This window comes from Protopterus annectens, chromosome 2.part0 (assembly GCF_019279795.1).
Source record: "Protopterus annectens isolate FY-2018-M chromosome 2.part0, PAN1.0, whole genome shotgun sequence".
Taxonomy (NCBI): Eukaryota; Metazoa; Chordata; order Ceratodontiformes; family Protopteridae; genus Protopterus; species Protopterus annectens.
The window spans coordinates 1,800,138,795-1,800,165,458 of NC_056728.1; positions in this window are offsets into that span (position 1 = coordinate 1,800,138,795).

Genomic DNA, 26,664 nt, shown 5'->3' on the forward strand with positions numbered 1-26,664 from the left:
TTCCACACTTAGCTTTGATTAAGAAAATAGTAATACCAGCAATGATAGGACTTCCTAGGAGTGTGTCAGTATGGTTTGCGATGTAAAATGCTTGCAGCTAGGACTGTGTCGGTGTGGTTTGTTTTCATTTATATAAATGTACGATTGCTTATATCGTAAGTGATGGTTTAATAAAGATGTTTCTTGTTTAAAAAATGGTCAGGAATTGAATAATTTATGTAATGTTACTTAGGTTATATGATACATAGCAATATATGTGAAGTATAATGTTTGTTGATGTTAATTTAATACCATTTGATTACTTTTATATAAATGTAAATTTGCCTGTGTCACAAGTGATAATTCAATAAAGGTTTTTAAAAAACAATGATAGGACTTCTGTATTACTCACTAGAGGCATGACAATTCAGGCACCTGAGATTTCAGTTTTCTGACTGCACATAGTTGCTAGAGTGCCAGTTAATATTAGAATATAGATGTCCTTGTCCTTGAGTGGCCTTTTCTAGAAGCATACATCTCAACCTACAGACATTGAAACTAGAGCCAAAGGTTCTTGAAAAGCCAAAAGTCTGGAAATCTAATTAGCATAAAATCTGAATACCAAATAGCATACATCTCTTCCAGCTTCCACTAAGAATGTGCGATGCCACTTAGAAACACTTTAAAAAAGAGAGAGAGTGATAAAAATTATGGGAAAATATAAGCACATTATCGAAGACAGTTTAAAATATGTAGACTGTAATAAACTGTATTGCAAAATTCAACAAAAAATATAATTTATTTTTGCTTTTGAAAAAGGGAGATGCAAGATATGTTTTCTCTTTTTTTAAATTACTGGTGCCACAAATATGTTGGCCAAGTACTGTGGATTTTTGTGTACTAGTTAGCTTCAAAACACACGTGATAAGGGGTTCCAGAAAATTGTGTGACGGGGTAAATCAAACCTGCAAACAGGGACATACCTCCAAAAGTAGGTACATCATGTGCAGGGTTAAATTAGGCCTGCAAATTATTATTATTATTATCATTATTAAACATTTGTTGACCAGGAAAGTCCACTGGGTCAGAGATCCATTTTCAGTGGAGGCCCAGGGAGAAAAGCTCCACAAGCAAATACAAAGAAAGACAATATTTAAAATACAATTGAAAAGTATTACAGATATAACAGGGATAAAAAAAACATACAATTTACATTTCTTAGGCTTTACATTAAACTGAAACTAGAAAAGAAATTTTGCAGTAGGTTGCAATGTTACACCATTAGAAAAAAGGCATGGAGTATGAAACAGTACTTTCTTTGGTAAGATTATAGTATCCTGTATAGTAGGAGTGCACTAGTAAATGTAAAGACTGGGTTTTGCAAAAATTTTGTCATCATTAGTGTTTGGTGAAATATACTATTTAAGGTGGTTTGCTCCTGAGACAGGTGCAGGATGGATTGATTAGATAATGTGTTTTTAGAGCTACTTTAAAAGTTTTTGGGTGGTCAATTTGGGTTATTTCCGATGGAAGGTTATTCCATAGTCTAGCTATGGCATGGGAGAACAGACATTGCCCTGCTCTTTTGTTGAGTTTAGTTACAGTAAGCATCAGTTTACAGGAAGATCTTAGTGTTCTAGTGGGGGTGTATGTTTGTAGAACTGAGTTGAGTGCAGGGCAGTCATTTGGTTTAGAAATTAGTTTTTGGGCTAAGGTTAGTTGGGTGTATTGTAGATGGTAGGAAAACTCTAGCCATCTTAGCTCGGTGATGGCATGGCAGTGATGAGAACGATGTGGTTTATCGGAGGCAAATTTGGCTATTTTGTTGTAACAGGATTGTAATTTATTAGAAAGGGTTATGTGCAGATTAGTAAAAATGGCACTATCATATAGAAGGGAGGGGGTGAGTAGGGTATTGGATAGTTTTATTTTGGTATATTTATCCAGGTAGAGTTTGTGGCGATATAGTTTACCTAGTTTAAAATGGGTTTTCTTTATTGCAGTTAGGATGCGTGGTTCGTATGTGAGTTTGTCATCTATTGTTATACCTAGTAGTTTGGCTGTTTTCACTAGTTCTATTTCTGTGCTGTCTTTAGCTAGGATTTTGAAGTTAATATTGGGTGATTTTGTCGAAAAAAGTAAAAGTTTAGTTTTTTGGGGGTTTAGCATAAGTTGTACATCAATAAGCCATGATTTGATAGAAGTAAAGGCCTGTTGTGTAACTGTGAGGAGGTCTGAGAAATTTTTAGAGGTGTATATCAGTGTTGAATCATTGGTGTATTGGATGAGATTCTGGATTGGGGGGCTTTGTGCAGGTCATTGATGAAGATATTGAACAGTGGTGGACCTGAAATGGATCCTTGTGGTACTCCTATATTGTTGGGTTGGTAATAGGATTGTGCATTTAACCATCTCACTAATTGTTCCCTTTTCTGTAGGTAAGAGGTAAACCAGTTGAGGGATTTTGGGGAGCAACCTAGTCTTGATAGTTGGTTTACTAGCTTGGTATGTGACACTGTGTTGAAAGCCTTAGATAGGTCTTGTAAGATTACTGAGGTAGGATGGCCTGCATCTAAGGCTTTGTTGTCAGTCTTTGAAAGATAATAGGGCAGTAACAGTGCTATAGCCTAGCTGGAAACCATGTTGGGTAGGGGATAGAAGAGCATTACCTGAGAGGTGTTAAAGTAGTTGTGAGTGAACACATTTTTCCAAGATTTTAGATAGTGGGGAGAGTATAGAGATAGGGAGGTAGTTAGAAAGATCATGGGAGTTTCCCCCTTTGTGTAGTGGGGTGGTGATGGATTTTTTCCGTAGAAGAGGAACGTAGGATTCAGAGAGAGAGTGATTTATGAGAATGGTAATTGGATATGCTATTGTGCTAGCTGCTATTTGCAGATATTCTGGGGGAAGATTATCTGCAGACAGTGAGCAAGGTTTGAGTTCTTCCAAAATAGGAACAACTGAGAGGTCTGCCTGGAAGTCTGTTAAAAATCATGGATACTGGCTGCTGTGAATTCTTTACAACAAGCATCAGATCTGAACTTTTGGCATGCTGCGAGGAACAGGTAGGAAAACAAAAATGTAAAAAGCTGTGCTGCAGCACCAGATAGTGGCCTATGGCAAGCCCTTCTCTGCATACACATACTGCTACATTCCCATTACCCAGAGCACTGTGCTTTTCCATGAGTGACAACCAACTTAAAATTGAGGATTAAGGCTATATGGTGCTAACAAGCTTCATCCAGTGGTCCTGTCCCTGGGTTTGGGTCTGTCAGTCTTCACTTGCAAAATATGTGACTGAGCAAGGCAGTTAACTAATCTGTGCACAGTGCTCATGCCTGAAAAGAACTTGTGCCTAGTAGGATTACACTGTTAACAAAGAATGCAATAAAATAAAAAGTAACCAAATCAAAATTAAAATAGTTTTCTCTCCAATAATCCTGGAGGCCACTGACAGAGATAAGTGAGAGCACAAGGGTTGGGGGCAGAAATACAAAGAGGTTACAGGAAGGCATACCAGTTTTACAAAAGTGCTCCTGGCATGTGGAATATGTATTCCAAAAACAGTGACTATACACCTGCAGCAGGAATAGGAAGAGTGAGGCGAGACGCACCAAGACTGTTCTTGAGATTCAAGGACAGAGTTTGTAAAGGTTTTGTTTCTTAAGGGACTTTTCTCAACAGGCTTCAGCTGGTGGACTAATATCCAGTCAAACGAATAACATTTTCCTTCAAGGCAGTACTAAGCTTATGTAGTCCATACAATACTGTACTGCCTCAGTTATTCACACATGATTATTTTGTTGTCCAAAGTCATATTTACTTTTGTGGTTCATGACTTCCTTGTATGATTAGTGATTCTTTGTGGGGGGTAAATATTGAATGACTGGACATATCTGACCATTAGTGGGATGGTATAGTGTATTCACTCATGCACATATGTGAGAGCATATGTGTTTGTGTGTGTGTGTGTGTGTGTGTGTGTGTGTGTGTGTGTGTGTGTGTGTGTGTGGGTGTGTGTGTGTGTGTGTGTGAGTGTCTGTGTGGTTACTGGTGCTTAGCTGATCAAAATGAAGAATGTAAGAGGAAGAAAAAGAAAGAATGGGCTAGAAGGTCCTTGTCAATAACGGTAGACGAAGCTCACAGCTTTCTATCCATTTGACTGTACATTAAATATTACTTATCATTTGGAGAGGTATGAGACAAATGAAAAAGAGGCATGGCAATGAGAAAGATGGCATGCATGGCTACTTAGAGTGATAGAGCCTGCCTTAACAGATTAATTAGCTGACTAGGGTGGACCACTGGTTTCCATATGCTTGAATTCTCACAAAAATCATTCAGACCTGTTACTATGACTGGGTTATGTCTAAATGTTAGTTTATTTATTGCAAATAACAAACAGTAGGGCCTCACACATAGTTTATCTGTGAAGAACTAAGGACAGTGTGCTAAACAAACAAGGCAGCGCTGGTGTGATAACAACTTGGCTGTCATTTTGGTGGCCTGACAATTTTGCTGCTTATGTAACTTTCATATATGTATGTCCTTAAGCAAAATTAATTCTTCAACTGGATTGTAGGTTTTTATGTGCCAATGGTATATTGCAAATGATAATGGAGTGGGCTTGTTATATTTATTTCTAAAATTGTGTCTGATTTCAACAGCTTTTGTCCACTTGAAATGGTAAGACTTTGAAAAAGAAATGTAACTAGACCAAACCTCTGACCTTATGAAAATAGGCATTCATGCCTAGTGAGTCTCGCTGTGCAAACAAATTCAAACTTATAATCAAATGAGTTGAAATCTGGCAAGCATAGCAACACAACTTAAATTCAATGTGATTGCAGCATAGTGCAAACTTGCACAGATGGTCACAGTTTTCGAATAAACTATATTATAAACATACACACGCACACATAGCACATATCCACATATGTTTTGTGTATGTGTGTGTACATGCATGTGTCAGTGTGCGAGCATGTGTGTTTGTGTCTGTCCATGTGCTTGCTGCAATTTCAACACAAAATAATTGACTTCAACACACATACACATGCACATACACACACTGTTGAAAAATTAACCCCCCACCACTGGTTTAGAAGTAATCAAGAAAAGCTATGAAATTAACATAGCAAATAATGTACTTACCTTCTTGAACAACACTTCTTTAGAGTCAGTCACATCATTCATTCTGGAATCACTGCAACCCTTAGCACAATCATGTACCATATCTGTATAATATATAGTGAGCAATTCAAGATTACAGGCAATTCACGATTGGTCTCCTAAAGGTTCCAATTCCTCCCCTTTCATAGTTTGTAGTAACAGCCTTTGTTCTTGCACCTAGATACAAGGTTCTGTCCCCGGATGGGACGGTACAAGCTTCCTGTAATTCAAACCAGTAAATAAATTTCACAGGACTCTGTAATAAATCAGCAATCACTCATCCAGCCCAGCTAGTAAACACAGCTGCTTCTTATGGTAACCACTTGGTTACCACAGACTCTTCTATCCATACATTTTCAAAACGTGCACACAAAACTGCACACAACTAAACCTTCCACATTCATAAGTTGAAATGAACCAGCGGCCTTTGGGTTCAAATTACTGTGCGCTTCAACGTTCCGCCTACTTACTACTTGAGTTTCTTAGAAGTACACTCTAAGTTTACTATGCTTTTGTTGGGAGTTTCAGTCACACACCTTCATGTATCTCTGGAATAGAAAGAATGTCGGTATGAGATTTTGTTAGCAGCCCTAAGAATATAAAATGTGTTGTTTTCTGCATACAGGATTTGTTTCAAGATGAGAGGTGCCCTCATCATTTGCAGTCATATTACCTCATCAGCTTCAAACTGTCATATATAACAATGAAATCAAGGATAAACATTTGTTCATATACTTAAATAATATTGCATTTCTGACCATGCAGTTCCTTATTTGTTTATTTTACACATGATGACAAGGATAATGAAACATGCATAAATAGATTCATTATGGAAAAAAGAGAAAAAAAAACAATAGGAAAAAATGCATGCACCCACACATACACATACATGCACACGTGTGTGTGTGTGTGTGTGTGTGTGTGTGTGTTTGTCTGTGTGTATGTGTAGATATAAATATATAGAGGTAGATGGATAGATTAGATAGATAGATAGATAGATAGATAGATAGATAGATAGATAGATAGATAGATAGATAGATAGATAGATATAGAGACATGGATATAAATCAACAAGGGCTAACAGTCACACCTTCTCTTGTTATGTCACAATTAATGTAGAACATTTACCAAATTATCAACTAAAGCAAAGGGTGTAACAAACATTAGTTTTAGTTGCTGTTAACAATCTGACTGAATACACACAGTAAGCACTGTTGATACATTCTCATCTAAGAGGTAATGTCAGTAGTAATGTCCCTCTGGTCTCTGTCCTGTGTCTTCTTCTCTTTAGCATCTGCTTCTCTGATGTTAAATCAGATGTCAAAGGTCTATGGCTATCTAAGTTTCCTGCTACATGTAAATTGGGTGCTGTTACTGACTCCCCCACAGACAGACAGACTTGACAGAACCAGAACAATGTGTACCACTTATAGCTTTAGTTAACAAATATGATATAACTGGCTTTGAGAAACAAGTCTATCCCTCTGACTACCACATAAACACGACCCTACTTAAGACTGACACAGTCAGCTCCTATATGACAAACTCTTTCCCACTCACTGACTCACTGAAGAAGGGGGAAGGCAATGGATTCAGAGGCATCATACAAACAAAATGAAGACACTGGTGATGGTAAGGACTGGACAACAAACAGCAAGAACACAAAAAGGAGTGCTATTCCAAGATGGGGGATAGAATGGATATGGTCTCTTACACAGCTCTGCCTGAGTGAACCCAAAGGGGAAGACAGACAGTACACTGTGCATCTTCCCCACAGTGCACTGCCTGAGGAGTTGCTGGCAGTGCACAGCAAGGATGTGACTCAAATAATTGCAAAAGAAGCCATTCCAGATGGTCGATGCAGGCATCCATCCACTGGTTAACCAGTAGTGCTCCAGCCAGTGAAACATTGCCAGGGGAAGGGGAGGTTGGCAGTTCACTCTCCTCCATTGAAGCCACAAAGGAGGCAGCTCTAGATGCTGCCTTGAGAGATAGATGGACTGGCTGTGCTCCCTGGGTGATGGTGCAACAAGGCCTAGCCACTGGTACTGTCATGGCAGCTGCTGTACATAATTGCAAAATAAAAGGAGAGAAATAACATAACAAACATAAATAACTTAAAAAGCTAGAATAGCAACAAAGGAAGAAATAAGAAATTAGGGGAAAAGTCTTATAAGATCACTGTATGAATTCTAAAAGAATAATTCATGATTTATGATACAAACTAAAGTACAGCCGTAAAAATACTAAATAAACTCATTACATGCACAGCTGTCTGACATGAAAAGGGTGCTATGCTATGATGTGCTATTATAACAAGTTGCTACAAGGAAAACGTCTGACTGTGTATAACCCCCTGTGCCTACTACTTTGAGTTGTAGGTGTGCTACTCTACCTACAAGGTGCTGCAATGTCATTCTGAGTCACAGTGACAACTTCTGTACCTATCATTTACCATAACACAGGCATAACTGTGCAGGGCTACAAATGGAATAGTTACTCTCACACACACACATACACATGTATGCACACTGCCTGATTAACTTTTCAGTTATGCTCAGAAAAGCACGCAAACCTCAGTACTAATACTTATACATACACACATACACAGCCCCTCTTACCACAGTAAGGGGTGACTGATACGCAGTCAGCTGACACAGAAGAAAATGCAATAATCATTTATTTATTTATTTTATTTATTTATTTTACATTTGTTGACCGGGATTGTCCGACTGAGCTGAAGAGCCCTTTTTCAGTGAAGGCCCGGGGAGAAAAGCTCCAACATATTATGCAATTTTCGTTATAAATTAGCATTAAAAAAGCAATGTTACAGGATTATTACAAGGCATTAAGTACCAATACAATGTTATACAGTGTCAATAATCAGGAGTATAGCATAACTATTTCAAGATCTATAAAAATAAATATGTTATTAAGATGAGTATATAGTTTTTGGGGTAAGTGGTTACAAAAACCCAGTTTTATCACTATGTAGTTGCATGAAGGCAAGACAATTACAATAGAATGTTTCTCTGAGGCAATTTGCTTAATAGAGTTTAGAAGATAGTAGAGTAGTCACGGAAAATTAGAGAGAGCTAGTGAGAAGAGTGAGTTAAGGGCAGAAAGTAGATTAAGGTATGAGAAGTAGGGGATGTTAAGGAGGGAGAGTGCAGTGGCAGGACCAGTGACTTTTAAAGTGCTCTTTGGTGGCTGCCTTAAATTGTTTAGGATGTGTAAGGGTCCTGATTTCTAGTGGGAGCCTATTCCAGGCAATAGTGGGGTGATAGCTGTACATGTTGCGTCCAAATTTAGGCTTGGGTTTGTAGATTTGTAGTTGGTCTTGGTTAGAGCTTCAGAGAGGTCTGGAGGGAGAATAATGGGAGATGAGAGGGGATAGTGCTGCGCAGTAGGAAGGCTGGTATATGATAGAATGGATGATCTGGAGCTGAGAGAAAAGAAGCTGGTGGGGTAATTCAAGCCAGTTTAGGTGTTTTAGAGAGAGACAGTGATGGGATTTGTAGGTTTGTTGAGCAGCAACTCTAGCTACCTTGTTGTAGGTAGATTTGAGTTTGGTCAAGAGTGTTGAGTTAAGATTTGTGAGAATTTGAGAATTGTACATTAGACTGGGTACAAGGTAGGTAAGAGAGAGTAATCTTGGCTTCAGAGGTAAGGAATTTCTTGTTACTGTAAAGGAGCCCTAGTTTTGAATGAGTCTTTTTGACACAGTTATTAACATGCAAGTCAAATTTAAGCTGATTGTCAATGGTTACACCTAAGAGCTTAGTACTGGATTCTACCTGAATTGGGAGTGTTATTAAGGGACTGTATGGAGAAGGAGGGTTTATTATTGTTGAACTTTTTAGGTAGGAAGAGTAACAGCTTTGTATTTTTAGGGTTAAGGATGAGCTGGTTATTGGAGAGCCATTTTTCAACGAAGTTAAAAGATGCCTGAGTAGCTGAGAAGAGCTTAGAGGGAGAGTTGGCTGTGGTGATGACTGTAGAGTCATCTGCATATTGCACTAAAGATGACTGAGGACAGGAGGTGTAGAGCGGATTAGTAAAGACATTAAAAAGTAAAGGCCCTAGGATAGACCCTTGAGGTACTCCCATTTTGACAGGGAGAGGAGGGGAGAGTGCAAAGTGCCATCTCACTGACTGAGATCTATCAGTGAGGTAGCTGGAGAGCCCTGTAACAGTATCAGAGGAGAAGTTGAGGTTATGCAGTTTGTGCAGCAGAAGAGAGTGTGAGACAGTGTCGAAAGCTTTTGAGAGCTCCAAGAATAGGCAAGAAATAAGTTTATGGTCGTCCATGGCCATAAAGACAGTGTTGAGGAAGGATAATAGAGCTGTAGTGGTGCTATGTTTGGGTCTGACGCTGTGTTGAGTGGGTGTAAGCAGATTTTCCTGTATTAGATACTGCATAACTTGTTTATGAATACATTTTTTAGTACTTTAGAGAGAGGGGAGAGGATAGCAATAGGTCTAAAGTTGGAGATGTCAGAGGAGTTACCTCCTTTGTGTATAGGTAGAGTGTAGCATTGTTTCCAGATGGATGGGACTTTAGATTCAGAGATAGAGTGATTAATTATGATAGATACAGGGGGAACAAGAGAGTCAGCTGCTAGTAGAAGAAAAGTGTAAGGAATATTGTCAGCTGATGCTGAGCATGGTTTTAATTAGAGAGTAGAGTTTTGATGTAGCTAGTAGGTACAGGTTTGAGGGTGAAGGTATTTGAGGAGATAGTATTAGGAGTAGGTTCAGAAAAGTTGGAGATGTTAGTAGTAGAGCAGTTTGGGTTAGGGTTCAGTAGCTTAGATATTGAATTGATAAAATAGGTATTGAAGATAGTGGCAGTTTTCTTCAGATGTCTTGTCTGGGCATGGATTGGGGGAGCTAAGCTTACCGGGATGTAATATTTGGTTAATAGAGTTCCAGAATTTTTTAGGATTAGATTTTAGGGCTGTGGGAGGTTTGTTATAGAATTCCTTTTTATCTTTGTTTGTGTTTTTTGTCAGATTTCTGAGTTCATTATATTTTTGTAAGCCTGCAGAGAGCTTAGTTTGTGACCATTTTTTTCCAGTTTGTCTCTAGTTATCATAAGGGTATGAGTGTCTTTTGAAAGCCATGGAGATATGGTGGACTTAATTCGGACTTTGCGAGGGGGAGCTAGTGAGTCTAAGATGCTAAGGAATGTGGAATTGAAAGCTAGGACTGCTTCTTCTAGTGAGAGATGGATAAGGAATTTCCAGTTTACTTTAGAGAGGAGGGCATTAAAGGTGTCTAGATGGAAATTAGAGAGTTTACGACAAGTGATAAATGTAGGAGGTTTTGAGATGTGGGGAGTGAACCTAAGCACTTTTATAGGGCAGTGATCGCTCAGGGTGTTTGGTAGGGTTTCAGGATTATGATATTTGGAAGGCTTGGATACAAGTACCCAGTCAATAAGAGTACTAGATGTGTGAGAGTTGTTTGTATGAGTAGGTTGGGAGATTAGCTGTGTAAAGCCATATAAATTAATATGAGTATTAGAGTTTGGATTACTGAGAGTTTACTAGTTAATGTTGACATCCCCAAGGAAGATAGTTTCATTGGGGATGTGTTGAGAAAAGTATGAAAGAATATTTTCGAGCAGAGGAATGTTGTCTCCTGGAGGAATATAGATTGCTGTTACTGTGATGTGATCATTTATTTTTAGGTTAGCTGTAAGTAGTTCAGCAGGAGAAAAGAACGGGATAGGTTTCATAATACTTGTAATGGCGAGGTGGTTGGAGTAGAGGATGGCAACTCAATAAATAAAAAAAAGTTTTGAAAACAAGATAATTTAAATAAAGAAAATATAGACATACACACCCCTGTGCCTGAAAAGCCTTTCCATCATCCTCTGGCATAGGAGACTATTCTTTTTAATTGCTTCCTGAGTTGTTGTGAAATATATAATCGTTAAGTTGCATGTCTTCAAGCTATTGTGTATTAATCAAGAAACCAGAATAATCTGCACAAAATAGAGAGAGAGACTTGCAATAGATCTTGGGTGCCCTTACGCTGCTCTCTTCTTCCCATCAGCTCAAAAAGTCAGGATGGTGTCACCACGGGTCACTGTAGAGGTGCCTGTGCTACACACCAGAGTGGGGTATGCCAGGGTAGTGGGGACGTCCCTGGCAAGACAGTGTTAGGCATCCACCTTATACTGGGGAGCCTCATAGGAGTCCCCAAGCAGGTTTTCCTGGTTGTCCCTATAAAGTAAACAAGTAAAGATTTTAGTTTCCTGAATGCAGCACTGGGGTGTCCTGCTAGACATAGAGCAATTAGAAGCTATGGCCATGCTCTAGGTCTCATTCTAGAGAATAATGCTTGGCATTTCATGATCATGCCTGTTTTGTGATTCAACAATTGCCATTCAATATAGGGCATCTCAGCAGTGCAGCTTTGGCAGAGTGTAAAAAAAGTAGTACTTAAAGGACTGGCATGTCAGTTTGTCACAAAGGTTTTAAATCTGCATGACATCTATGCACCATCTGCATGAGGTTTCTCTTTGGAATACGATTTGCTCTTTTAATGCTTCTCTTGCCTGCATATGTAATATGTCTTGCACATCGACCCTGTCTGTGTCATCAACCTGCCTGCGCATGCTCAGTGTGCTCTGCAGATGCTCCTGGAGGTTCAGGAAAGTGAGAGAACTTCTTAGCGTGACTATGGGTATAGCTATGACATGTAGAAAGAGTGATTCAAAAACATTTATGAGTTGGGCCCTCATTTTCACAATCACTGCATTCAAAGGTTTGAATCTGTGCAATGTAAACTCCAGCAGCTCCAAAGAGGGTCTTCACCTTACAGAAGACTACAGCTAGTTACCTAATTGAAATCTGGTACAACTGGAGAACTCTGTCAAAAAGGATGCAAATTTTCTTGCTTTGTGAGGTAATCCTTATCTTTCCCTGACTTTTATCCCAGATGCGGGCAGCATAGTACCTTAGTACTGAGATCTCTGCCTCACATTTATAGTGTTTGAGGTTTGAGCCTGACTTCTGGTCATGGCCTGTGTGGATTTTTTGGCAGTTGGCGCAGAAGATTAAGGGTATGAGCTGTTAAGCTACTTCCTGTGGATACAGGGTTTGAATCCCTCAGCTTTCTTTTCTTTATTGTGTGACCTTGAGGAAGTCACTTAACAAGAAATTGCTTTGCAGTAGTTAAGAATTTGGGCTATGCTCATAGGTTCATAGGTTCATAGTTGTGTACTAGGCTAATGAACCTGGGGCCTTTACAACCCTAGCCCATAGAAGTGCCCTGACATTGTGCCGCCCATCGTTAGTTCCCAGTGCCTCTATCAAGTTGAGCCACTGGAGTGATCCCCGGGCCGGGGTGAACTTTCTATTACCCATCCACTCATCAAGATGTTGCTTGAAGAGGGCTAGTGAGGTGCTCTGCTTGACATGTATGAGAAGTCTATTCCAGAGCATGGGCAGTCTCTGGGTTATGAACCTGTCTCTCCAGCATGTTCTGTTGATTGTGGTAATGAGGTTGAGGTATCTGGAGTGTGTGGTGTGGAGGGATTGGGATTTCTTTAGATGTAGCATTTCTAACAGAGCTGGGTCAGATATGGCTTTAAGTCAAGCAGAGATCGCCTCTTAGTAGATGATATGAGACAGAGAGTAGCTGGAGTTTTTTGAGTCTGTCCATGTAGGACATGTGTTTAATGCCTAGGATCCTCTTCGTGAGGTACTTTTATGACCTCTCTAACTATTGCAGGTGTCTAGTGAGGTACATGCCAAATGGGGCATTATACTCTATGACTAGTTTAATGAGGGAAGAGTAGAGAGAAATGATGACCTCTTTCTTCCTGGATGCAAAACCCTTGGTAAGGAGATGTGCCACATAGAAGGACTTTCTGACCACAGTAGCAATGTGGTGGTCAAAGGAGAGGTTGCTGTCAGCCTGTGTCCCCAGAGCTCTTATAATGCCTTCAGTGTTCAATGGGCTACCGTCAATGTGGTAATTAGTGGGAACAGAGTTTTTCCCAAAGGGGATGACTACACATTTTTTGGCATTAAGCTTAAGGCCATGGTTTTGACACAAGTCATTGATCTCAGTGAGGCCTTTCTGTAGGATGTCTCCATCACTTGGGGAGCTAATAATGGCTCCCAGCTTGCAGCTGTCTGTGAATTTGGTCAGCCAGAGTCCGTCCGTATTGGCCTGGACTTCTGAGAAGTAGATGCCAAACAGGAGAGGACCCAGGACCAATCCCTGTGGGACTCCACTCGTGACTGGTCGGCAGTCTGACTTGGAGTCTACTACTTTCACACTGTGGGTTCTATCTGTGAGCCAATTTGCAACCCACCTAATGATATAGGGGTTGATACCTAGTTTGGTGAGTTTATCAATAATTCCTGAGTGAGGAATGGTATTAAAGACCTTGGCCAGATCAAGGTAGGCTGTATGAACTGCCTTACCTTCATCCACTGCTCTGGTGACTGACTCAAAGAAGTCAACCAGGTTGAGCAGGCATGATCTACCTTTCACAAAACCAAATTGAGTGGGATCTAGAGTTTGGAGATTCCCCTATATCCTTGTTAAGTAGGTCCATGATGATGCGCTCCATAGCCTTACATATCAGACTCGTCAGGCTAATGGGGTGATAATTTCCAGGGTCTGTAGTCGCTCCTCCTTTATGGAGAGGGATGACTGTAGCAGTGCTCCATTTGGTAGGGACAAAGACTGAGGTGAGGCTGTGAATGAACAGAGCACACAGATGTGGTGCCAGTTCACTTTGTAATTCATGTAGAACACAGCCAGGGATATTGTCGGGTCCCATGGAAGCTGTATTCTTGGCTTTAGACAATGCAGCTTTATCCTGTGCTGCAGTAATGTTGGGTGCCTGGCATTCTTCCGGTATTGAGACTGGTCTTTTGGGGGATGGAGGATAAAGTTAGCACTGAATCTGTAAGCCAGTATGTTGGCAATATCTGTTGGCTCAGTATAGGAGGTACCATTGTGCAGAGATCCTTGATATAACTATAGAAAGCTTTGTGGTTGTTTTTACTGTCTGCTGCAATTCTGCCTTCATAGCTGGCTTTGGAGGTTTTGATGAGGGATCTGAAGTTTTTGTTGAGGCTAATAAGGGACTTTTTCCAGTCTTGGGACTTCGGCTTTTTTCTGCAACAGTTTCTTCCTTCTTTTGTAGAGTTTATTAATGGCAGGTGATCACCAAACTAGCTTCCTTTTTTGGAGGAGAGTATCTTGGTTCTGTTGGGTATGCCTAGTTCCATACATTTATGTATGTGTTTGTACAGTACATTGGTGTATGATTCGGTAGTCATGCATCTATTTTCCACTGGCATGGGTGCTGTGAAGTTAGCCACCTCTGTTTTTAGGAGTCCAAAGTCAGCTTTGGAGAAGTTTTTCATGGTGGATACCTTTGCGGGGGGTGTGGGTGAGATGTGGATTTCCATGGTGATTAGTTTGTGGTCAGATCTAACCAGGGAGCAATTGACTACTGGTGTAAAGCAATGGTTGCCTATGTTAGTAATAATGAGGTCAAGGATGTTGCTTCCTCTAGTGGGGGCAAGAATGAGCTGGTCCACGGCATTGGAACTGATGAAGTCCAATAAGCGTTGGGCCAGTGCATTGGTGCATGAGTAGCTTTCCCAGCTGATGGAGGGGTAGTTGAAGTCACCTAGTATGAGAGTGTTGGGTTGGATCTTTATAGTTTCCAGGGTGCTTAGGAATGTGGAGTGAAAGTCTTGGGACATGGTTGGGGATCTATAGCATGCTACGACCTGAATCACCATCTTACCCAATGTTAGTTTTACCTGGTGTATTTCAGATGCGTTATGCTGGGCTACTAGTCTGGAAGTGTGCATATCCTTTATGAATATGGAAACACCACTGCCTTTGGAGCTTCGGTCCATGTTCTGGGGCCAAAAGGTGTGGAATGAGTTATAGCCTGGTAGCACAGGGGTGCTTTCTGCTGCTTTAAACCAGGTCTCCATTACAGCACAAATGTCGATGTTCTCCATTTTGAGGAGTGCTTCGAGTGAGTGCATCTTGAGATTTAGGCTTCTAGCGTTGAGCAGCATGACCCTCAGATTGCATTTATTTATAGCTGTTATGGTGGTAATTTGGTCTTTGGAACACCACCCAAAAAGGCGTTATAGGGGTGGCAAGAGCCTTAGCCAGTACTCGGATTTCCAGGGGTGACAGATGCAGGCCATCTCTGGCAAAGCATCGGAGTCTGTCACTCATGTCATCCCACGTAGACAGATACTGGATCCCCTTAGAATGACACCAGAAACTTAGCCAATTGTTGAAGTCAATCATTTTTTTGTTTGTACTGTGGTATCATTCTGGGCGATGGTAGAATGCTGCTCAGGCTTAGGGTCATACCTACCTGAGCCACATAATCTCAGAGCTCCAACATGTCTCTTTTCATGTAGTCCAGGGCGGTGTGTCTCAAGTCATCCACACCCATATGGACAATGACAGAGTCATACTTGTACTTGTTGTGAAGTGACCTGAGTGCGTGTGTTATGTGTCGGATTTTGGCACCTGATTGACAGCTGACTGTTACCTTCTTCTTATTCATCCTAGTGAGTGGGACATCAGTGTGCCTCACTATTGAGTCACCTATGATTATTGTATTTGGCAAGCTGTTTTGCCTTAGGGGCTTAGGTTGAGGGGCACACTGTGTAGGTGAGCTATGTGTCTTGTTGTTTGTGCTGTGTTGTAGTGGTTGAGTGCATTTCTGCCTTGGAGGTCTCTGCTGTTTGGGTAGAGTTCTGTTGAGACCCTCTGCGAAGGTGGCTGTGTGGTTTGTGTTTTTATGTGAGGGCTGTGATTGTGAGTGTTCTGGAGGGCTATGTGTTCCATGTGGTGTGGTGCAGGTGTTGACCTTCTCCTCTTGACCAGCTATTCTGGTCTTGGCTGGAGAGTGCATGGTTTCCAATTTGGAGATATAGGCGCATCTCTTACAAGTCTGAGTGTTGGTAGGTAAGAGGAGAGGGTTGTCTGTGTACATGAGGCAGTTGCTACACTGCCTCAGAATGCCCAAGTTCACCAGGATAATAGGAGAAAGCACAGGAACTGACCTTTAGACATGCCAGGAGGGATGGTCATCATTACTAAGTACTGGAGCTGTTTCCTTATAGGACGTCTAGTGCTGATAGCACTTGTGTGCTACAATAATTGCTACAAAAAGCCTGATGAAGTGCTGGCGAATAAGCTAATTAAAGTGCAAGAGAGAAGAGAAATTTGAAAGGGATAGAAAAAACTGCCCAAACACCCAATAAAACTACAATTTCAGAGCCGGAAACCACTCCTCTTGTGGTAGATAGGCTACCTGGTGCTTACCACTCCCAGTCATAAGCTGGAAGGCTTCCCACTAACACAGAAGGGTCTAGGGAACTCAGAAACTTACAAAACAGTCCTGGATACTGCAAATCTGTATCTGGACTACTCTAGCAACAGGAAAGGCAGAAAACAAGCCCAGAACTTTTTTTTTTCTTTTTAGAAACAGTTAACTCAAAAGACTAGCACTTGGAGTATGAAAAAATACAGTTAAACAGCAACAAAATGCAGTAAAATGCAGTTAAACAGTAATGCAATGCAGTAGATGGCACTGAAATATAATCAGTAGATTGCTTTGAAACAATAGCTCACAAATCACAACAGTAACAGACAGCACTAATAAAGCAGTGATTCAGTAGAATACTGTCATCAACTTAGTGAGGGTACCAACAAGCAGTAATAAATATGGCAAACAGCAAAATGAAGTAGAAAGAGGAACATTTTTTTTATATGTAGTAGAAGGTGAAGAGACAGAAAAAATTAGATAATTCAAGGTTCAGAAGCTAAAGGGGTGGGACTTTCTAAGTTCTCACTATAAACAGTAGAATGAGCTGAAGTAATGTCACTGGGGGGAGGGGGTGTCCAGTATCAACTTTATACCAGAGGTGGGCAACTCAAAGCCACCAAGACATAAAAACCACAACAACAAATGGGAGGGTGGCTGGGAAAAAACAGTTGTGCAAATTACAGAGATATGTATTAAAACACAAGTACAGAAGACAATTGAAAGTAAACACTTATCTTTTTCAAATATCACAGCAGGGCAGTAGGCCAGTGTCTCTGCAGCTTACAACAGCTTGAGAAAACAAGTATATCTGATTTAAAACACTGGCTATTAAAGGCAGAGAAACAGAAACCAGCCCAATTATCCAATCATTTGTTATCCCCTGGACTGCACACATAGTAACTACCTATGAACTAAAGCAGGTTATTGTTTGTAGAAATGTACAAGCCGTATAACATTTTAATGTTATGGGAACATTTGTAAATTTGTAACCTACTGCTGCATTATGATTTACAATCAAGGCAGACACAAACTCCCACTCAGGCATCATTGATAAACCTACCCAGCTGAGTATCAACGCATATATTGTCAGATGGGTTGCAAACTGATAGAATTCATATGGTCGAAGTAGGGGACTCCACCTCCTCCAGCAGACCCATAACCAGTGGTGTTCCACAGGGATTGGGTTTGGGACTTCTACTGTTTGGAATCTACTTCTCCGAAGTACAGGCTAAAACTAAAGAACTGCGACTGACAAAGTTTGCTGATGACTGCAAACTGGGAGCGATCATTGAAACCCCTAGCGATGCCAACATCCTGCAAGAAAATCTTATGCAGACTAATGACTGGTGCCAAAGTCATGGTCTTAAATGCAATGCAAAAAATGCATTATCTTTCCCTTTGGCAAGGGTGATGTTCCTGCAAACTACCACATCAATAACAATATCCTAAACACACAGTCAGTGGTGAGGTGAGAGATCTGGGCACACAGGTTGACAGCAGTCTTAACTTCAATCACTATGTCTCCAGAGTGGTATAAGTAAGGGCATTGCCTCCAGAAAAAAGAGGTTATAACCCCCCTGTACTCTTCCGTCATCAGACCAGTAATAGAGAACAATGTTCCCTTTGGTATGTTCCTTTCCAAACACCTACAGCAAATGGAGAAACCACAAAGGTTCCTTACAAAGAAAATTCAGGGTCTTCAAGATCTGTCTTATGCGAACAGACTGAAATTATTGTCACTTTACTTTGTGTCATACAGACTGCTCAGAGGCAACCTGTGTCTTGTATATAGAACAATCTCTGACCCAGTTTTAATGGAAATGCTGCACATTCACAAGTCAAATGGCACATGAGTCACACGCTCAAAGGACCTTAACCTGGTATGTGATAAAAACAGAACTTGTTGGAGAGACAGATTTGTCTCACAGAGATTGTCCCACTTTTAGAACAAGTTTTCTATTCATGTTAAGCAAAACCCCTTGTTGGCGCTATTTAAGTGTAATTTGGATGATTGGATGGGTAACCAGAAATTCACTGTGGGGGTTCCACCTGTGTCCCTCTTGAACAGGGGCAATAGGTGGTGATTTTAGTGTCTGTTTGAACCAGACACCCTTGGGAACACAGGTTGAACTTGGCTAGGCTTGTAGGGGCCATGGGGCCATTAGCCTACTGACCTCCTATGATCCTATGCAGTGATTAAATGGGGAGGTTTACTAGGGTCAAACTGCTTCAGCCAAAGAAGCAGTTCAATATTATAGGTTCATAGGTAATTACTAAGCTAATGACGCTACTGAACTTTTTAAGCCTAGCAGTGCTTCCCAAATATATTTAATGAGTTTTGATATCATTCACTTTATTGGAGGTATTGCTTGAGTATGGGTGACTGAGCATTCAAAAGTAGCCTCTTTCTAATAGGGACATAGGTGCCAGACCAAGGGTAAATTTATGATTTCCCATCCAATGATCCAAGTTGCACTTGAATAAGTGCAGAGAGGAACTCTGCTTCACATGGATGAGAAGACTGTTCCAGAGAAGTGATAGTCTCTGAAATATACACCTATCCCTCCAGCATGTCTTATTTATATTGCAGACAAGGTTTAGTTCCCTAGATCAGGTGTTTCTAATACATTTTGTTTTGTGGGTGTACAACAGGTCCATAAGAGCTGGATCAGAGGAAGCTTTGAAGACCAGGCATAGATCGCCTCTCAGCAGTCTGTAGGAAACCAAGTATAAGGTTAAGGCTTTAAGAAGGTCTACATAAGACATGTTGTCTACAACATGTATTCTTTTTGTGAGGAACCTATATGGACACTCCAGTTTTTGCATATGCTGGACAGGTACATACTGAAGACTGTATTGTACTCAATTGTACTAATGAGGGCAGAGTACAACAGAACAATGACATCTTTGGACCTAGATGTTATATACTTGCTTATAAGTTGTCCAACATAGAGTAATTTCCTTACTGCAGTAGAAACATGCTGGTCAAAGGCCAAGTCACTGTCTATGTGTGTTCCAAATCCCTGACCACAGGGTCAATTCTTAGGGGTTTATCATAAATGCATTAATTTCCATGGGTGGTTGCCTTTCTGAAAGATACTATTAAGCATTTTTGGAATTGAGCTTTAGACCATGACTCTGGCAACAGTTATTAGTCTGTGTCAGGCCTTTTTGGATGATGTTGGTGTCTTTAGAGGATTATATGACTGTGCCTGGATTGCAGTTATTTGAAATCTTGGACAGCCAGAGGCCATTGATATTGGCCTTGACTTCAGAGAAGTAAATGTCAAAAAGGAGAGGCCCCAGCAATGAGCCCTGGGGAGCTCCACTAGTGACTAGCCTTATTGTAGAAGTAGACCCCCCCTATCCTGACTTCTGTGTCCTATCTGTGAGCCAACTGGCTATTCAGCAGGCGATGAAGGGTTTATACAAAATTTCAAGGCATCATCTACAATGCTGGAATGAGGTATTGTGTTGAATGCTTTGGCCAGGTTGATGTAGGCTGTATGCGCCATTTTGCTCTTGTCTGTTGCTTTGGTGACTTCTTAAAGAAGCCACCAGATTCAGTAGGTATGACCTGTCATTGACAAAACCAAGCTGGTTTATATCTAATGTCTGAAGGTTTCCTATGTCATTATTTATCATGTCTATGATTATTCTTTCCATAGCCTTACACATGCGACTAGTCAGGCTTGTTGGGCAGTAGTTTCCTGGGTCCATGGATGGCACACCCTTGTGCTGAGGGTTAATAGTTGTAGTCCTCCATTCATTTGCCATGAAGTCTGTTTGGAAGCTACAACTGAACAGTGCTTCTAGTGACTCCAATAGGTCATGTTTCATGCTATTAAGGAGATATCCTGGAATACTATCAGGTCCCATTGATGTATGCTTTGGGCCTTGGAGAGTTCATTGAGGACCTGTTCCCTACTGATAGTTAGAGGATCTACAGTTGGGTGTATTTCTTGACAGGTGTATGGAGGAGAAGGTGGGGTAAAATTGGATCAAAATTTATTGGCCGGTAGATTTGCTATATCCTATGGCTCAGTATGGGTGTCTCCATTTAAAATTAGTTAATTACCTACATTGTTGTGTATTGCCTTTGAGGTTTCAAAAATAGCTGAAGAATATCCTGTGATTGTACTTAGCCTGGGAGGATACTTTTACCTCAAATTTACCTTTGGTAGACTTAATTAGTCCCCAGAGTTGTTTATTTACTTTGATGAGGGAGTTCATACCTTGCTAGGCATCGCATTTTCTATTTTTGGCCATTCTTTTCTTCCTTTTGTTATACAACCTATTGACATTGGGATCCCACCAGGGTAGCTTGTCTTTTTGAGTTTGTCCTGTGCTTATTTTGGGTAGGTACTGTTGCCTTTATGCAGCTGTAGTCTTGACTGTAAAGGATTCTTATGGATGACTCTGAATAGGCAGCAGTTTTTTATGCATTTGAGGGGCCTGGAATTTTGCCAGGGTGTCACTTAAAAGTAGGAAGTTTACCTTGGAATAATTCCTAAAAGTTCCAGGGTCACCTTGTATCCAAGATTTTATTTTTATTTGAAAGGAGACAGCTTTATGGTTCAATCTGACCAGTGAGTACATTACATTCAGATGGGAGGGGGGGGGAGGCTGTGCAAATTCCCCCATGTTGGTAAGGACTAGGTCAGGGATGTTGGTGAACATAATGGATGTACAGACTAGCTAGTCCAGGGTATTTGGGTTGACAAAGTCCAGGAATCTTTGTGCCTGAAAGTTTTATGCTGTTTATGATCCCCAGTTTATAGAGAGGTAATTAAAGTCACTCATGAGTTTGGTGTTGGGTTGAATAGAAACTGACTCAATTTCATTTAAGTAAGTGGTACAGGTTTCCTGGGTCATAGAGGGTGACATATAGCTTGCAAAGATATGGTACACGACTTTGCTTATGGTGAGTTGTATATGGAGGAGCTCAAGTGCATCATACTGCCTGACCAGCCTTGAGGTTGATTGTTTTGATGTAAATTGAGGCACCTCCACCTTTTCTTCCTTTTTGTGCAGTAGCTAGAATAATTGTGTGGAAAGCATTAAGGCCCTGTAGTGCTGGGGTGCGCTCTGTAGATTTAAACCATGTCTCAGGCATTATGGGGGTGGACAAGGTTTTAGCTAATATGAGTCTGTAGAAAGCAGAGAAATATGGAGATCAAGAAAAATTACAAATGGAAATGTTTATAGAAGAATTAAATATGCCAAGGTTAGAAGTAGATGAGGCTCAATTACTAACAGGATAGGAAGAGATGAGATAAAAATGGTGAGGTATAACCAGTCAACAGGAAAGTCCACAGGAATAGATGGTATTTCTGTGGAAGTTTGGAAGCTAGGAGGGAAAAAACTGATAAAGATTTGGAAGGTTTTATTTAACAGTATTTTAAGAGGAGGAGAAGTACCAGCATCCTGGAAGAAAGCGGTGGTAGCTGTAATACCTAAAGAGAGTAAAGATCCATCAGATCCAACTTAATACAGACCCATTTCGATCTTAAACCATTATTATAAAGTGTTTGTCTATAATTGCTAAAAGAATGGCAAAGATGATAGCAAAATTAATAGACATGAATCAGTGTGGTTTTGTGGAGGGGAGGCAAACATCTGACAACATTAACAGAACACTGTTGATTCAGGAGAAGATAAATGTAAGAAAATACCACTGTTGTTGGTAGGTCTTGATTCAGAGAAAGCATTTGACAGAGTAAGCTGGGAGTTTATGAGCAGGGCGATGGAAGCACTTGCATTCCCTTATAAAATTATAGGGTTGATTATGAGAATATATGAGAGATTGGAGGCAAAAATTAAAATGTGCAGGTTCCTCTCTGATAATTTCTTTTTGAGCAGACGAACCAGACAGAGGTGTCTTCTTTCTCATTTGTTATTTGCATTATATTTAGAACCGTTGGGAAAGAAAATAAGGGACTCAGAAATTCAAGGAAATAATTGGTGTGGTAGTCAAGAAAAGCTGTCTTAGTTTGCAGATGATATTATTTTATACCTGATAAAACCAGAAAAGGACATTTCAGTGTTGTGGAACATTTTGAGGCAGTTTCAAATTTTTGGGGGAAACAAAATTAATGAAGCTAAAACAAAGTCAATAGCTGTAAATTATGTACCCACACAAAACTGGTTCAGCAATATCCATATCTAGCAGGACATAATAAAATGAAGTATTTAGGAGTATGGATGAAAAAGTATTCTGGTGTTGCAGCTAAGGATATATGAGAAGCAAATAAACAAAAGATAATACAAAAACTGAGAAATTGGAAGCTCTGTTCTATGGATATGGATAGCAAGATACAAGTTGTTAAAATGTGTTAGTCTCTTTAGTTTTATACGCAGGTCAGACATATTTTTATCAACCAGAGGAGAAATTGTGGATAGCAAGTAATAAAGAGCTGAAGAATTTTATCTGGGAGGGGAAGATGGCAAGTGTCAAGCGGAATAAACATGATTCTTCCAGTTGAACAAGGTGGTTTGGGATTACTCGATTTGAGGGGGTATTTCAGAGCTACATAGTTGAGGCTCCTATACATAGCACAAGTAAAAACCTATAATTCAGAGTGGAAAAGGATGATGATGAAACTGGGAGAAAGCTCAAGAAACAAGGAGAGACTGGGATTTTGGATGCAGATCCTGAAGGAGAATAATAACCAAGCAGACCATTATATTTATAAAGTAGCAGAAAGTATTCTAAGAACCAAGCCATCACGGGAATGGAGAAAGGAGATACTGCCAATAGGAATGACTGCAATTAGGGATACAGACAATAGGCAAGGGGGGTATAATTTATTGGAGAAAACTGGTAAAAGAACCAAGGTATAGGAGGAAATAATTAAAGAGGGAAAGGTAACAGAATGGGAGGAGGCTAAGAATTTATTTGGACTGCAAGATAGAGATTTCCTTCCCTATCAAGGATTGATATCAGAGTATAGGAAACAGAAAGAAATAGGGGGATCCTCAGTGAAAGACCAGCACTGGTAGAGTGTTTAGAAGTCTCTAGAACAGAAGCTGCTGTTAAAAAAAGGAATAATTAGTATAGCGTGCAAAATATTGCATGATAGCTATAAGAATCAATCAGAGGAGGTTAAAAAGGATTGGGAAGAGAGATTGTAATTCACAAAGAAATGATGGGGGATATATGTATGTTGTCCAAATCTGCAACAAAGTCTAGAAGATAAATATGTATAAAGAGAGAAACGGCTTCAGGTAAAACCCAGGTGCACAAAACCAGAACTATATATAACCAAAAATACACTGAGGTACCACACAATAGCGTCTTTAATAACACAAAAAAGTATATAAGAGAAAATTTTATATAGAAAATTTTACTGAAAGCTGTGAACAGAGATGGATCATTAAACTGAATGCAGATAAATATCCAGGCCTTAATGGCTCTACTTCCTTGGTTCCTTTCTTGAAAGCAAGACGCCTCAAACATGTTTAATTTTAGGCACCTCATACACTTATATTTATATTTATTTTAGTGACATAGACTACTTTTAGTTATACATACATATTGTAGATAGATTTTATGACTAGATCCAGATTTTTAAGTTTTATCTATGTTTTTCATAGCTACAGTATTTATGGAGTTTATATCTATGCACATTACTTAGGTCCTTTACCAATAGTTTTGCATATAGTTTTTGTATGCAGTTTTTATATGCATTTACATGCAGTATTTTATATGTGTCTTTTATATGCAGTTTTCTTTATATGTAGCCTATTCTACATTATAAGTTTTATATAGCTTTAATGCCTTAATTGACCTATGACATCAGTGATTGAGTCAATGGTTCCATCTGTATATAAGCAATGGAGTGTTTTATTTTCTTGTCTGATGAAGCAATTAGTTTTGCGAAAGTGCTCACCACTGTTCTTATATATTTTTTTGTGTTATTAATGACGCTATTGTGTGGTACCTCGGTGTATTTTTGGTTATATAAAGTCTAGAAGATTTAGGATCTTTGCTTGGAAATGTTTACATAGGTATTTTTATATCCCAAGTAGAGTCCAAAGAATTTTTCCTCAGGTAGACAGCAAATGTTGGAGGTGTGATGGGGAAGAGAGAAGTAACTGGGAACATATTTTATGAGGCTGTAATGAGTTGGCATACTTTAAAGATTTCCTGCATACTAATCTGTCAGAGATACTGGGTAAGCAAATTGGCGTAACTAAGGAAATGATCTTTTTGAGTTGTGATACAGAATTGGAATTGCCTAGGCATAGCAAGGCTTTGCTGAGTGTAATTATGGTGGCTGCCAAAAAAACAATTACTAGAAAATGGAAATCAAAGTCAAAACCAACTTTACTAGAAGCAGTGAATATAGTAACAGAGATAAAAACCTGGAATTGGGATCTTTAAAAAATGGGAATTGTGGGAACAGTACATGCAGAGGAGGAACTAGGTTTAAAAGAAGGCAGGATTTGAATGAGCTATGCAATGTTTGACTGACAATGACTGGATAAGTGACGTATAATGTTTGCAACTACAATTATGTAAATATGGTTTGTTTTCACTTATATAAATGCATGATTGTCTATGTCATATATGATCATATAATAAAGATGTTTCTTGTTTAAAAAAATTTTTTAGCCAATATTCAAAAATCAGAAGGGGACAGGTGCAGACCATCCCTGATCATGGTATGTCAACCATATCCTTCCAGGCCAACATATATTGTACTTTCTTTGAATTAGACCAAAACCTTGCCAACTGTTAAAATCAACTATTTTATTGTATTTTGGCATTATCCTTGGGGAAGGTATAATGCTGCTCATTTCTAGATACATACTGGCCTGGGATACATAGTCCTAGAGCTCTATCATGTCTCTCTTTATATAGTCAAAGGAGGTACATATCAGATCATTTAGTCCCACATGGACTATTGATAAGTCATACTGGAACAGTTCAAAGACCTTAGTGTATGCATGATAGACAGGTCAGTCTGGTGTATGGGACATCAGTGTACCTCACAATGTAGTCTCCTATGACCAAAATGTTGGGTTGTGTATAGTGATCTGTCTTATGGGTTTAGCTGTAAAGATACTGTGAGTTAAGGCAGAGTGTGTCATGGTGGGCGTAGCTTTGGTTATGTATTTTTGAGGTTGCTGAGTGTACTTATTGTAATTACTGCATCTGGAGGGGCTTTGAGGTTTTGGTTTGGGTAGATTACTTTTAAGAGCCTTAGCATATGTGGATCTATGTATTTGTCCTCTAGTATTTGTGGTACATATTGTGTGGTGCTGTGTGTTTCTGACAACCTGTTTGGTATTTGTAGTGGCTGTATGTGAGAGACTTAACTCCAGAGACAGTGTATAAGTACACCCCTCATGTACTGTATCAGATTGTTTGAGAATAAGATGGTTATCAAAAAAGATGAAAAAAATTCAAAGTTCAAAGCAAAAGTTTCCAAAATTGCTGTGTCCTGCCATTGTGAAATTTACAAGTTATTATGCACAACCGCTTCCATTGCAACAACTGGTATGGAGGTGCATAGATTCAGACAAGGATATCCACAAGGGCATGGGGTCTCATGTCACTGGCAAGTTTGTTACGGCCCATCACCCACATTCATGCAGCATAACTGTCTCTAGACAAGGGCATGTTACTGCCTATGACACTCCAAGGAGTGGAAGTGCCCTTGAATGGGGACACTGCATGGGATACCCGCACTACTCCTGTGAGTGTCCTGGCCTTATCAGTAACACCCCACCACAGTGCTGCATCATCTGCCCAGACTGTGTCCCAGCTAACACACACATCCCACTGCAGTGCCCAGTTCCACAACCACACATGGTGACAGTACCCCATTGCAGAGCAGTCAACCTTTAGCCCTGACTCAACACACATCATACATGCACTGCACAAAGTTCATATGTTCATAGGTAGTTACTAAGCATGCAATCTGGAAGACCATAAAGGAGCCTTAAACAGCATGGATTCTGGGCCGAGCAGAGCACAGTGATAGCACTGTGGTCATTTACAGATAAGATCCTTCTCAGCTTGGATAAAGGAAGCCTTTCAGGAGCAGTCTTCATTGACTTGATTAAAGGTTTTGATGTATTGACCACCGCCTTCACTTTGACTCCTTCCAAGGAATCAGAGTTTGCGGCAGCACTGTTATCTGGTTCTGAGATTTCTTACA